This window comes from Apis dorsata, unplaced genomic scaffold (genome assembly GCF_000469605.1).
Source record: "Apis dorsata unplaced genomic scaffold, Apis dorsata 1.3 scaffold_577, whole genome shotgun sequence".
In the NCBI taxonomy this organism is placed as follows: domain Eukaryota; kingdom Metazoa; phylum Arthropoda; class Insecta; order Hymenoptera; family Apidae; genus Apis; species Apis dorsata.
Genome location: NW_006263787.1, coordinates 413,453 through 425,531, shown reverse-complemented (window position 1 = coordinate 425,531; position 12,079 = coordinate 413,453). Strand labels below are relative to the sequence as shown.

Here is a 12,079-nt window from a genome sequence, read left to right as displayed (position 1 = left end):
ATAGGGAGACTCTCCGCGGAGGGAGGAGGGAGAATCGAAAGGGACGGGGAGGGTGAGAGAGAGGAGAAAGAGGAGAAGAGAGAGAGAGAGAGAGAGAGAAGATCAAGCAGAGTGCCGGAGGGACAAATGGACGAGGAGCACGCTGTGTATGTGTATGTGTGTGTGTGTGTGTGTGTGTATGTGGCTATCTGTCCTTAAAGAAAAGGCTGAGAGGGATGAACGAAACGATGAAAAAAAATATATATATATGTATATATATGTACAGTGAGAAGACGCGGGATGGTTTTCGACCGTTCGCGAACACAGCACCCCGCGACGCGAGTGATTGTTGTAAACAGGAAAGGGTTGGCGTAGGTCGTCCCCCTGGCCTCCTTTTTCCTCCATGTGATCGCTCGAGTTTTCGAGTCGGTAGTGAGAGAGAAAAGGAGAGAGAGAGAGAGAGAGAAAGAGAGAGAGAGAGAGAGGGTGTGTGCGGTGGACGTTCTTTGTGAAAATTCGTCTGTGACGAGTGGGGGAGGGGGTTGAAGATGAGGTTTGCGCGTTTCGAATGGATTTTCGTCAAATGCGAGAGGTTTTAAGAATTCCTCTTCTTTTTTTCTCTTTTTTTTTTCTTTCTTTCTTTGTTTTTTTCGACGACGGAAGGAAGAAGAGAAAGTGAAAACGGAGGAAGTGGAAGAGGGATGGAGGTACAATGGAAGTGTGGATACTTAGGAGTTCAAAAGAGCTTGAAAAAAAAAAAAAAAAAAAAAAAAAAAGGAGGGGGTGAACGAGGGAAGCATCGACAAAGTGTACGAAGAAACGAGATGCTTTTCGCCGTGCCCGTAAATATAAAGTACTGTGCGGTCACAAAAGAAAGGGAGGATTCTCAAAGGGGGAAGAGAAGCAGGTTGAGGTTGGTTGGTTGGTCTTCTTCTCTTATTTTCTTTTTTTTTCTCCTACTTCTTCTTCTTCTTCTTCTTCTCCTCCTCCGTTCCTTTTTTTTTTCCTTCTCTTCAACGTTTGCCTCTCATTACGTTTTCGTCATCACGATGATGACACGAGGTAAGAAGCTGTCGACGCTCGAGATCCGGAACTTGTCCCCGCTCCTGAGGATTTCCGGAAGGGAAATTAATTTGCTCTCGCGACGAGCGTTTAATTTATAACCCTTGAACATCGCGAAGTCTTGTGCGAGGAATGTAGCGAGAGAAGTACGAGGACACCAGGAAGAGATAAAAACAACTTCTTTATCTTCTTCACTGCCGTTAATAAAAGGAAAAGGAAGGGATTATCGGTTAAGGAATTTTGCAGCTTATCCTGTAAAAAATTCTTCCTATATATATATATATATATATGTATCCTCGAGCACGAAAGAAGCTTTAGAGATAGGATGCATGTTTAAAGGGAAACAAGTGAAGCGATATCAGATGAAATCGAAAAGAAATATACGAGTATGGAAACTTGTACAGGGGATGCGCGTGTCGAAGAACAGAAAAATAAAAAAAAAGGAAACTGAGATATATAAGTAGTTTAACGTTATTCACGAATGATGAGATATTTTATATTTTATTTATATATACATATTTTTTATTTTTCTTTCCAAATTTAACAATTTTATTATTACGCGTAATATCTTCCGTTTAACGGGTTCCGATTTTTTTTGAAAAGTATCCTCGATTTACCACGATGTCATTAAATCTCACCTAAAAGCGTCATCCGTCAAAATAAAAACTTTCGCTCCGGTTTACATTAAAATTCATTCATTCGTTTAAACTTAAACTCGTCACACGAAATCAACGATTCATCGCAAAGGAACGCGCCATTTTCCATCGCGGAGGGGAGGATCTCTCATCCCCCGAAGCAGGCAGTTGGCCCGGTGAAACATTGATATTAATAAAAGAAGTGGAAGACTGAATTTTTCAATGTGGAGTGGAGGACTAGCGAAATTTCGAACAAAACGAAAGGAAAAGGAAAACAAGAAAAGAAAAAAAGAGAAAACGAAACAAAATTCGCCCATTCGCGGGAAACGAATGAAGTTAAAGGAAGGGAGGCTCGCGCGTGAAAGGAGAAACCCGTTGAAAAAGGGAGGAAAGAAGCAGGAAACCATGAAGAGGCTCGGCCAGAGATCGTGGTACGATGCATTGAGAGAAAAGGAAAGCGAAACAGGGTCACGTTAGGATAGGTCACTCACCCTCGCTTCTTCGTTACCATTATTTGTTTCGCATTGAAACCGATAAAACTTTCAGACTTAAATAAGATCGATTGGTATCACGCTTTTCCTCCAAGGGAAAGGGGGACGCGTTAAACTCGTCCAATAAAAAAAAGATTTAAAGGGATCTTTATCGTGTTTCCTTAAATAAGAATTCCGCGCGATCTTCCGCGGGAAAATTGAATTTTCACAAAGTTTCCATTGGTATCGAGGGCCGATGAGAGAATGAAATTTCTTCTCTCGATTCGCAAATTACTCGGCTACGATGCAAGAAGTTCCTCTTCAGAAGTTCGATCGGGACGAAAAGGCAGCCTCAATTACGATGGACGAATGTACGATAAATAGAAAAGTTCCAGCTTGAATATTATACAAGTTCGCCCCTCTAGAAAATGGCAGACAGGAGGGAGGTGCGGGGAAAAAAGAGGGAACGAATAAAATTGCTTGGCGTAGCGTGCAACGAGGACATACCTCGGTCATACTTTTCCAGAATTATAATTTAGCATGAAGTTAACTTCGGACGTAGTATAAACGCTTCTTTCTTTCCTTCCTTCTTTCTTTCTTTCTTTCTTTCTTTCTTTCTTCTTTCTCTCGCCTTTCTTCTTCTCTCTCTCTCTCTCTCTTCTTTTTTTGTAGAGACATTGACTCTTTAATACGGAAGAAAGAGAGCTGAAAAATGACGGTAGAAAGTGGAAGAGCCCAAGGCTTCCAGCCGCAAATGCAAATGTCCTACGGCTCGCTGTAAATGCAACCATAGAAGGGTAGACAGCGTTTCACCCTTTTTCCTCTTTCTCTTTCTCTTTCCCTCTACACCGACACAATTATAACGTTTTCTCAGTAGACACACGTTGGCCTAAGTCCACGCGTTCCAAACGTCCCTCTAATGTCATTTCATACGAAGAAGTTTAATCAGAGGGAAAACGATCGAAATCCATCCGAAAGCATTGCTCTCCTATCCTATCACTCTGATCACAAGCAACAACTTTCACAACTACCATTCTAATTTCTCTACTTAAGATACCAAACCTACCACAATGCAAAATTAAACAGCGCCAAATTTTTCCACACGGCTTCAACTTTCCATCCCATCGACATTTACTTAGCACCCTCGGCTGAATCTCAAGTATGAAACGAGCAACAACTTCCACCTCGATCCGTCCATCCCTTCCTCCCCTTCGTCCCTCAACCGAGGGTCCAATTTAAATTCTCCAGAAATTTCGCGAATCGTTGTTTTCCTCGAAAGGCGGCGCACGCACTCCGTCGATCGATCTTCGGAGGATCGATCGGCAAGGGATGACGGCTCAGGTAGGCGTTGCGTACCTCATCGTACGCACTGTAAGGTATATAACCGTGCGTCCAGCACCGTTAACGCTAATCAGGAGTCCAGAGGCTGCGTCGAATACAAAGAGGGGGCCGGCCGATTTGAATTAACTCGCGAACGCGGAACCGGGCCGACGAGAATGCAAAGAAGTGGCGAGCCGGCCGTTTCTTTTACGCCCGTCGAACATAACGCGGAACGGTACCTGTTCCTTCAGTGCAGTTCGTTCAGGCGATGAAAGATTCGCAAGGTGCCTTCGTGAATACTGAAACGCCCGGGATAAAAGGAAACGGGGGAAACAGGATCTTCGTTGCTTCGTTCTGTGCGTTTCCTTTTCCTTTTTTTCTTTTCTTTCTAGCGGTTTTTCTTTCTTCCCTCTTCTCTCCTTTTTTCTTCTCGAAGGCTCTTTTGGATGGATTCGATGGTTTGTTGCGTCTCCCCCGTTTTTGTTTCGAGTATTGGTAAATGGGGTGTGTGCGTTAAGTATCGATAAGGGCGAAGCAGAAAGGATTGCGTGTGTGTAGAATTAGTTGGGAAAAAGGAAAAGTTTGGGCGGGTTTTGCGGGTTTAAACGTTTCTCAGCTTTTCCGTCGATTTTACTGCGCAATGAACACGTAGAATCGTTCATTTGCTCGGAATAAATTAGTATCTTTACAGATAATGTATCGGAAGTGGTTCTATTTTGTGTTAATTTAAACGATAAAACCGGTTCTTTTTTTTTAAACAGTGACAATTATATGGATAAAATACGATAAAATTCCATTCCATATTTCATCTTTTTTGAAAAACAAAATCCAATCTAGACTATTGCGTTTTATTTTATTTTATTTTATTTTATTTTTTTTTTTTTTTGTATTTTATTTTAAAAATATTCCATCGAATTTTCCAAAGGGAATCATCAATTATTTATCCCCCTCCCTATTCCACTCACAGTGAGTTTTTTGAACGCACAGTTCGAAAAAGAGCAAAATCGATAACAATATAACAATATATATAAATGTAACCGTTCTCGAATTTCCGGCCGCAGCCTCATCCCTATAAAAATGTTTTTATTCAAAAATATAAATACATCCAGTTGCAATAAACAACAGTGTATCTCTCCAAACACACTGTACACGTGATGGACAGTACCGCTATAAATTCAACGTTATTTCGGACCGGGGGGAGTCCCGAGGTATCATGTGACATCTGTAGCAGAAAAGCGGCGTGGCAAAAGCGTGGGGTTGTCGAGATGTTGCACGATCGCGTCTTGGAACTTTGCAATAAAATAGAAAGTAGCCGTGACAACGTTCAATTTCTAGATATTACATTTCTTCATTGTCCTTCACGGTCATTATCGCCTCGATCGACTTAAAAAACGATTTTAAGTTTTAACTTTTCCTCGAAGATGGCGACGAAATTGCTCGTAGGTTACGTTTCTGGTGCTTGCGCGTTAGCGTTATAACTTCATAAAATGACTGTTGCTTAAACGCTGTGAATCATACCGGAAGATTCAAGGAAAACCAAAGTTATTCCAGCCAATTGAGTTGAGTAAATTAAAGAATCGTGGAATAAGGGGGTAAATATTGGATCTGGGATGTCTTGTAAAATTGTAATACGTATTTTATATGTTGAAATTTTGTAAAAGAGCGTCCAATTTAAAAGTAAGTTAGAGTTTTATATATATATATATATATGAATCGTGAACATCGAACGAAACTCTGATGTCTATATATTCTCCACTTGCACTTTATTTCTTACGAACTTTTTTTTAAGTTCTTTTAAGTCTCTTTTACCTCTGCCTCTTATACTTCGCGTTTTACGTTTTACTCCTTGACTCCCTTCCTTTGACCCTACACTCTCTGTCCCACCTAGACTCGACGTTTTAAAAGCATATTTTACTTTTTTATTTCTTATCGTGGTTAAGAAACGAGCTTCCATTAATTTTATTTACGTATATTCTGATTTTCTTTATTCCCGTTTCGACGTTCGTCAAACTATTCTTCCGTGTGTGATAATTTTATTGGGAGCAATGATAGATGTGATTTTTTTTTGGATAAAATTTCTTAAAGAAAATAAAGGAAGGGAGATATATTTAACCATAAACAGTTCGTATCGTGTTACGTTGTAATAGTCTTAAACGTAAGTAAATTATAAACCATTAAAAAAATAGTGAAATAACATGTAAAAGTTAAAAGTTATGTAAAAATAATTATTGAAAATAATTAAGATAAAAAGTGTGCAAGAATAAAACATTATAGATAAATCAAAAAATAAAAAAAAAAGAAATGATAACGACGAAAAAATACTAACGATATCTCTGGTAACAATTCAATTTACAGAGTTTAGATTTGATAAAAGGATTAAAAAAATTATGGATTTTTGTGTTTCATAAAAATCTTTGTTACTCAAACATTTAAATTTAAATGTGTTTTCTTCTATATAGATTTAAAATATAAAATAGAGTTATATCTTTAGTGTTAATTTTCTACAATTATTCCACAATTATTCTCTTATGAGTATTTGTTAATGCACTACAATTGTAAATAGATAGACGTAAACGGATAAATAACTGTAAATTCTTTTATTATTAATTATTGTTAATACTTTAGAGTAGCTTTACAATTCTCTATCGAGAGAATTAAAACAAACGAGGCACATTTGTTTTAAAAATATCTAAAAACCTACTAACGTTATCTAATTTATAATATCGTAAAGAATAAGAGCGAATGATATGTTAACTAATGGAATTTAAAAATTGTAATTTTAATATTTTAATTTGTAGAGGAAATGTCAAAAATTTTTCAGCAAATATTCAGCCAGTTGAAATCATAGTTAAAATATGTAACTTAAAACGTTAAAGTAAATCATTTAATCTACTCATTTGAATCTTAATTTTCAGGTATCGTATGAATTTTGCAAAATTATTCCGAGAATATAAAAATGTAACACGAGATTTTTTTGTTTCAATGCTAATTCAGAATACTGAAAATCACGATAATTCAAAATAATTTGAATATAGAACATTCCAAGACCTATGTCATTCAGATATATATAATAAATGATAAGGAGACATCGATTAACCAACTTACAAACAAAATAATTAACTGTAAGCTGTATTTAATGAAGATTTTGACGAGCAACTAGTTGATTATGTCGTAATGGAGAATAAATTTTGACCGAGAAGTGAAAAACAATATTTATCTAATATTATAATTTCTTATTGTATTTTCGTATTTCATTATTTCATCGTATTTCAAGGAATAAGTAGTTTTAACAAATATTTACTTTTTACCAAAAAGATTTCAATTTTAAACTACAATATTATTCCAAATTAAATTATCAATCCCCAAATTATAAAATTCTTTGCTTTGAATCATTTTTCTCGAATCAAATCATTCATGTTTCTTAATAATAATCAAACTTGAAATATTAGTTTCACGTGTAATTTTTTCTCAAATCTGTTCAATAATTTTTTTATTCACCTTAATCTAAAATGCAATATTCCAAATATCTTTGTTCAATTTTATATATATACATATATACAATCCCATGCTATGAAAATTAGAATCGAATAACAGTTTGTTCGATCACCCTGAACAGGATCGACACTCGATATCGTACCGTTAGGTCCTCCCCCCATCCTTCTGTCGATCTCATTGTCGTTTAGCGCATTATACTAAAATTTCAGGCGGTACAGGTACGTGGGAAGACGGCTCGATCTGTATTCGATCGGATGCTGGATCGAGAAGAGGATTCCTATTATTGCAAAGAGACTACCGAGATGAACCGGTAAGGTTACCTTAGCGAGATCGAGATGAATGAGCGAAGAAAAAATTCGAGAAAGGGAGGGCGGAAAAAAAAGAAGATATCCTCGAGTCATCGCGCCTCTGGAAACGACGTATCGTTTTTCGTCGATGATTTTTTTCAATAACAACGAAAGATTTTCCGCCACGCGGAAAACGGAGGAGGGGACGCGTTTATTGTGAACCTCTTCTCCTCTCTACAACTCTATTGCGCTCACACTGTTCTGATCGTTGTGTGTATCGTTCGAAAAGGAAGAAACGTGTCTGTAACACGTGTGTACGTAATGGAATAGCGGGATTTCGTTCTTTTCCTCGATATTGTTTTTCCAGAACGCGAATTTACATTTGCGCGAAAGTTAGGTTTTTTTTAACGTTGGTGAAATAACCTACTTACACGACGATCACTTGTAAAATTTCGATAATATTCTTTCAATGGTGGATAATTTAATTTCGTTTTCACTTGTATTTAAATACTTAAGAAATTATATGAGCAGGATAATATTCGAATTATCGGATATCGAAACGCAAAGGTTATTCCTTGCGAGAAAAATTGAAAGCTTCATTGAAGCGGTCTATTATCGATTCATCGGCAGATAATCCGAAATTTATGAGATGATGTGAAGGCGATACGCAGAGAGAGAATCGTAGTACGGCGCTATCTAATAGATTGAATAACTAAAAAATCCACGGTTGATCGGTTGTGTCGTGAAGTGCCGATTATCAGCAATGATAACGTCGATTCGACTTATATAAATCGGTTAGAAAGTTCCACACTTCCGGCTGTGTGCGCGCGTGTATGTGCGTGCGTGCGTGAAGAGATTGCTTAATTCTTTCTCTCTGTCGCTCTTGTATAGAGATAGCCGGCCTAGAGCTATCGTGGAAACGAACGAATTTGGTCGGAGACCCTGACGCGTGTGCCTGTTTACCGGTTCTACCCGGTGCGCGGTGAAACGACGGATTACAGTTATTCACACGCGGTCACTGTCAATGACCCGCGGCTCCAACGTTCCTCACTGTCCACAGAAAACCAATCAGTCGGCTAATGGATACGTGCACTCGTCGTAGGATCAATTAAGCAAATGGAAGATCGGAAATTATCACTTCAAGGAGGTCCGTTTCACTCTCTGGAGAGAAGAGAGGAGATGAAAATTATGAAAAAATGAAGAAAGACTAGGAAGATTTGAGAAATTTCGTATGATACGATTATTTATTCGAAAAGTTTAAATTTTTATACGTTTCACAATCTGTACAATAGACTTATAGATGGTAGATCCGAATGGAAAAGAGCATAGGCGAAAAGGAGCAGCAAACTGTCATCGAAAAATGGCTGGAAGGAAACGGCTCGGTCGCACAAAGAGCAACGCCCCTTTCAATCAACTAAAACATAGCCGAAGCCGCGACACGATCGACTCGAAAGAAAAAAAAAAAAGAAAGAAAGAAAAATCCCTGAGAACAATTATAGTAGCTTCCGAAGCTTTTCGACGTTGGATCTCCCAACTTCGACAAACGGAAGAGGCTCTCTCTTTCTCTCTCTCTCTCCTCGTTTCACGTCTCGTAATTCCTCGCTCATTACACGTTAATCAGCCAAGAGTGTAGTCAAAGCAGTACCGCTTTGGGAGGGAAGAAAGGAAAAGAAAACCTTTGGGGAGGGAAAGAAGGAGAATAGGAAAAAAACGACGAAAAATTAATAGAAAGGGAAAGAGAGGAGAGGCGAAAGTATGATCGAGAGGAGCGAAGAAGTCTCGCGTTGCCAAAGGCTTGGACCGTTGAGGGAGGAGAGAAGAGGAGAGTGCACTTTCCGTCTTTTCTCGTGTTCGAGAGAGAGCACGCCTGGCGGTGTGCAACCGGCGGAGCGCGGAAAAGGACGGATAGACGCGAAGGGACACGTGTCGGAGCGAGACAGAGCGACGAAACGAAGCGATCGATAGGTATATATACGTGTATATATGTATGTACGCGTTATGCATATGGACGCGATCGATGCGGGCCTAGGCGCTATGAGAATGAGCGATATATAGGTACGTAGGTAGGTAGGTAGGTAGGTTGGTAGACCATTGAAAGCGTGCAGGGATGTACCGTTAGCCGCGTCACCCGCCGATATATGACTATGCCCATTGAAATTCCTGTCGTCACCCGAAAACGAGCAGCTCTCCTCGTTGGAATTGCTCGGCGAAAGATCGTGCAATCGGTCGCTGTCGTTCCACGATTCTCGTAGCGAGGGACGAGGACGTCCTCTCGTCGAAAATTTTATTACAAAGGAAGCTTGCAAGCTTCGAGGGATGGCAATCGATACGCGTACGCGACAAATCCAATTTTTTTGAAAACAGCTGCGTCTTCGAGTTATTTTCTCGGTGAAGAAGAATTCGAATAACTTTGAAACGTGGTTTATGGAATGGTTTCGCGTATCGATTTTGAGAGAAATTTTTACTTGGCTCCTCTTTAAAGAGAAGAGACGCACGAGAAGAGGAGATAGATAATAAAAATGTATTTCGTACGAACCAATAATCGATACGTATGCTCGAAGAGATTCGGATTGTTTGCACGGTAGAAACAGGATCTCGTGATCGGCTTACTCGTGAAAGTATTATGTATTAATCCGGTGACTTCATCGCGATTTTTTTGGAACCAGAAATTTTTACCAACGCATCATTATTTTTCGCTTATTATCATAATGTGTATATATATATGTTTCGTGATTTTAAACTGGAATAATAATCGGGCAAAATTTTATTATCATTTTTTTATTCATCGCGCGTGCAGCTTATCGGTTATTGTTTATCGAAATTCGATTTGTCCGTTCGTTTAATTAAATTCACGAGATTTTTCATCTGTTCACAAGGGACCATAAACGAAAGTCTTCTCATCGCTCTCTGAAATTCATTGCCATTCGTAAGCTACGGTACCTGTTCCTGCGAAATGAATCGAGACATTGTCGTAGGCAGCTTTCTCGTGAACAGGCGGGTTCATTGCGCCGTTTCGGCACTGTTACGAGGCGCGAGGTGAAATTTACAGCGACCACGGTCGTAAATTAACTTGCGACGAACGCGGGTTCGATCCCAGGCCTTGGCTTCTCGCTCTCTTCGAGGCCCGGTCAATTCTTGCTTCTCACGAGGAACAGCCTCTCCGATCTTTCGACTTTCCCTTGTATATTTCTTTCTTTTCTTTTTCCTTTTTTTTGCAAAGTTTTCCTGCTCACCTTATCCTTCTTTTCTTCTCTCTTTCTCGTTCGATTTATGGTATCTTTGGTTTCAATGTATGATCTCTTTACCCTCGTGTTTCTATTTCTAGGGAATTTTGAGGGTTCTGGCCTTTTATGAATCCGAGAATTTTTTCTGTATCCGCGCCATAATGAATAATAATGCGTAATAATAATCTTGTAAATTTGAAATTAATATTAAATATTTAGCACGCGATTCGTTCGCGATCCACAGTTTCCTGGTTGCATATAGGCGATAGCCCGGTAAAAATGAGAAAGAAAAGGTGCAGTAAAGCAGGGGCGGGGAGGGAGGAGTGAAGCAAGAGATGGAAAGAGAGGAAGAGAAAGGGAGTATATATTTAGTCCGAGTTGGACCGGTGCCAAGCTCATCAACGAAAATGAAATCTGGGTCTCTCTCTTTCTTTCCCTTTTCCTCCCACCCTCTGTCCATCCCTCTCTCGTCCACTCCTCTTTCACCCGTTCCTATCTTGCTCTGTCGCCGCTTCTGGTCTCTCCTCGCCGGGGAGGATCGTCGCCGATGCTAAAACGTCGCCCACTCGATATATGCACGCGACCTGCACCAGAGTCAGAGAATTCGACTGTTGCCCTTCCCTCGTCCACGTTCCTCTGTTTTATACGCTTTCAAGCCCCGCTGAAACGCAAATTTCCGCCGCGATGAAGGCGGTTTATAAAGCGAAAAGCGCGCGGCTCGTTCCATTTAAGGGTGGTTTCGGGACACGAGGATGGACTGGGGTTGAAGATATCTAGAGCTAGAAAGGTTTTCTCGAATTTCCTCTCCACCGTTGATTCTTTCGTTAGTTTTTTTTTTTTGCAGTTTCTTTTTTTTTTTTTTTTTTATGAACCAGAATAAAAAAATTGTCGTTGATCAATCGATGCGAATACATACGTCGGATTTCGTTTGATGATAGTGACGAGATCAGAAACATCGTCGTGGCACAATTCGTGCAAGATATTATTTTCGTAAATTGCGATACGGCTACCTATCGAAGGGTAATCGGACAACGTGCAATTATCATATAATCGGTCGTTACGCGCTCGAATAAAACGTATTAACTATTACGTAACTATCCTCACGTAACGTGGCTCTTTTTCGTGGTACACCAGTTCGTTTCGAGAAAGGCAAACTTGGTAAAAATATATTACAGAGAATACTTAATCATAGATAAAAGATCTTACTACAATATACAGTACTAATAAAGTAAAAGCTTCCATACAATATTCAATAAAACAAACTTACAAATTCCAATTCTTCATCATTAAAAAAAACAGATATAACATAATATTTAAATATTCTTTTTCAACTTTATCTCAAAAATTAATTTCTCATTAAATTATTCTCATAAAATTAATTCAACGAATCTCAATAAATTTTCAGAAAACTCTTCCATAAACTAGCCCTCACGAACGCGTGAGGGTAAGATGCTGCGAGTTTTTGCGAGTTGCGCAACAACCGACGTGGACTCGTATCGGCTCTTGTTCGGCAACCGGCCAAAGCGAGCAACATGGAACGAGAAGAAGCGGTGAAGGAGGAGGGGAAAAAACGAAGAAGAAGAAAAAGAAGAAGAAGAAGAAGAAAA

At 39.2% G+C, this 12,079-nt stretch overlaps 2 protein-coding genes across 4 annotated transcripts in view; one reads left to right on the top strand and one right to left on the bottom strand.

Moving 5' to 3' along the window:
• Positions 1-12,079, top strand: part of LOC102674933 (histidine decarboxylase) — a 115,982-nt gene that overhangs the window by 42,600 nt on the left and 61,303 nt on the right. The gene's annotated exons all lie outside the window — the stretch shown is intronic.
• Positions 1-12,079, bottom strand: part of LOC102676978 (probable nuclear hormone receptor HR3) — a 121,816-nt gene that overhangs the window by 72,580 nt on the left and 37,157 nt on the right. The gene's annotated exons all lie outside the window — the stretch shown is intronic.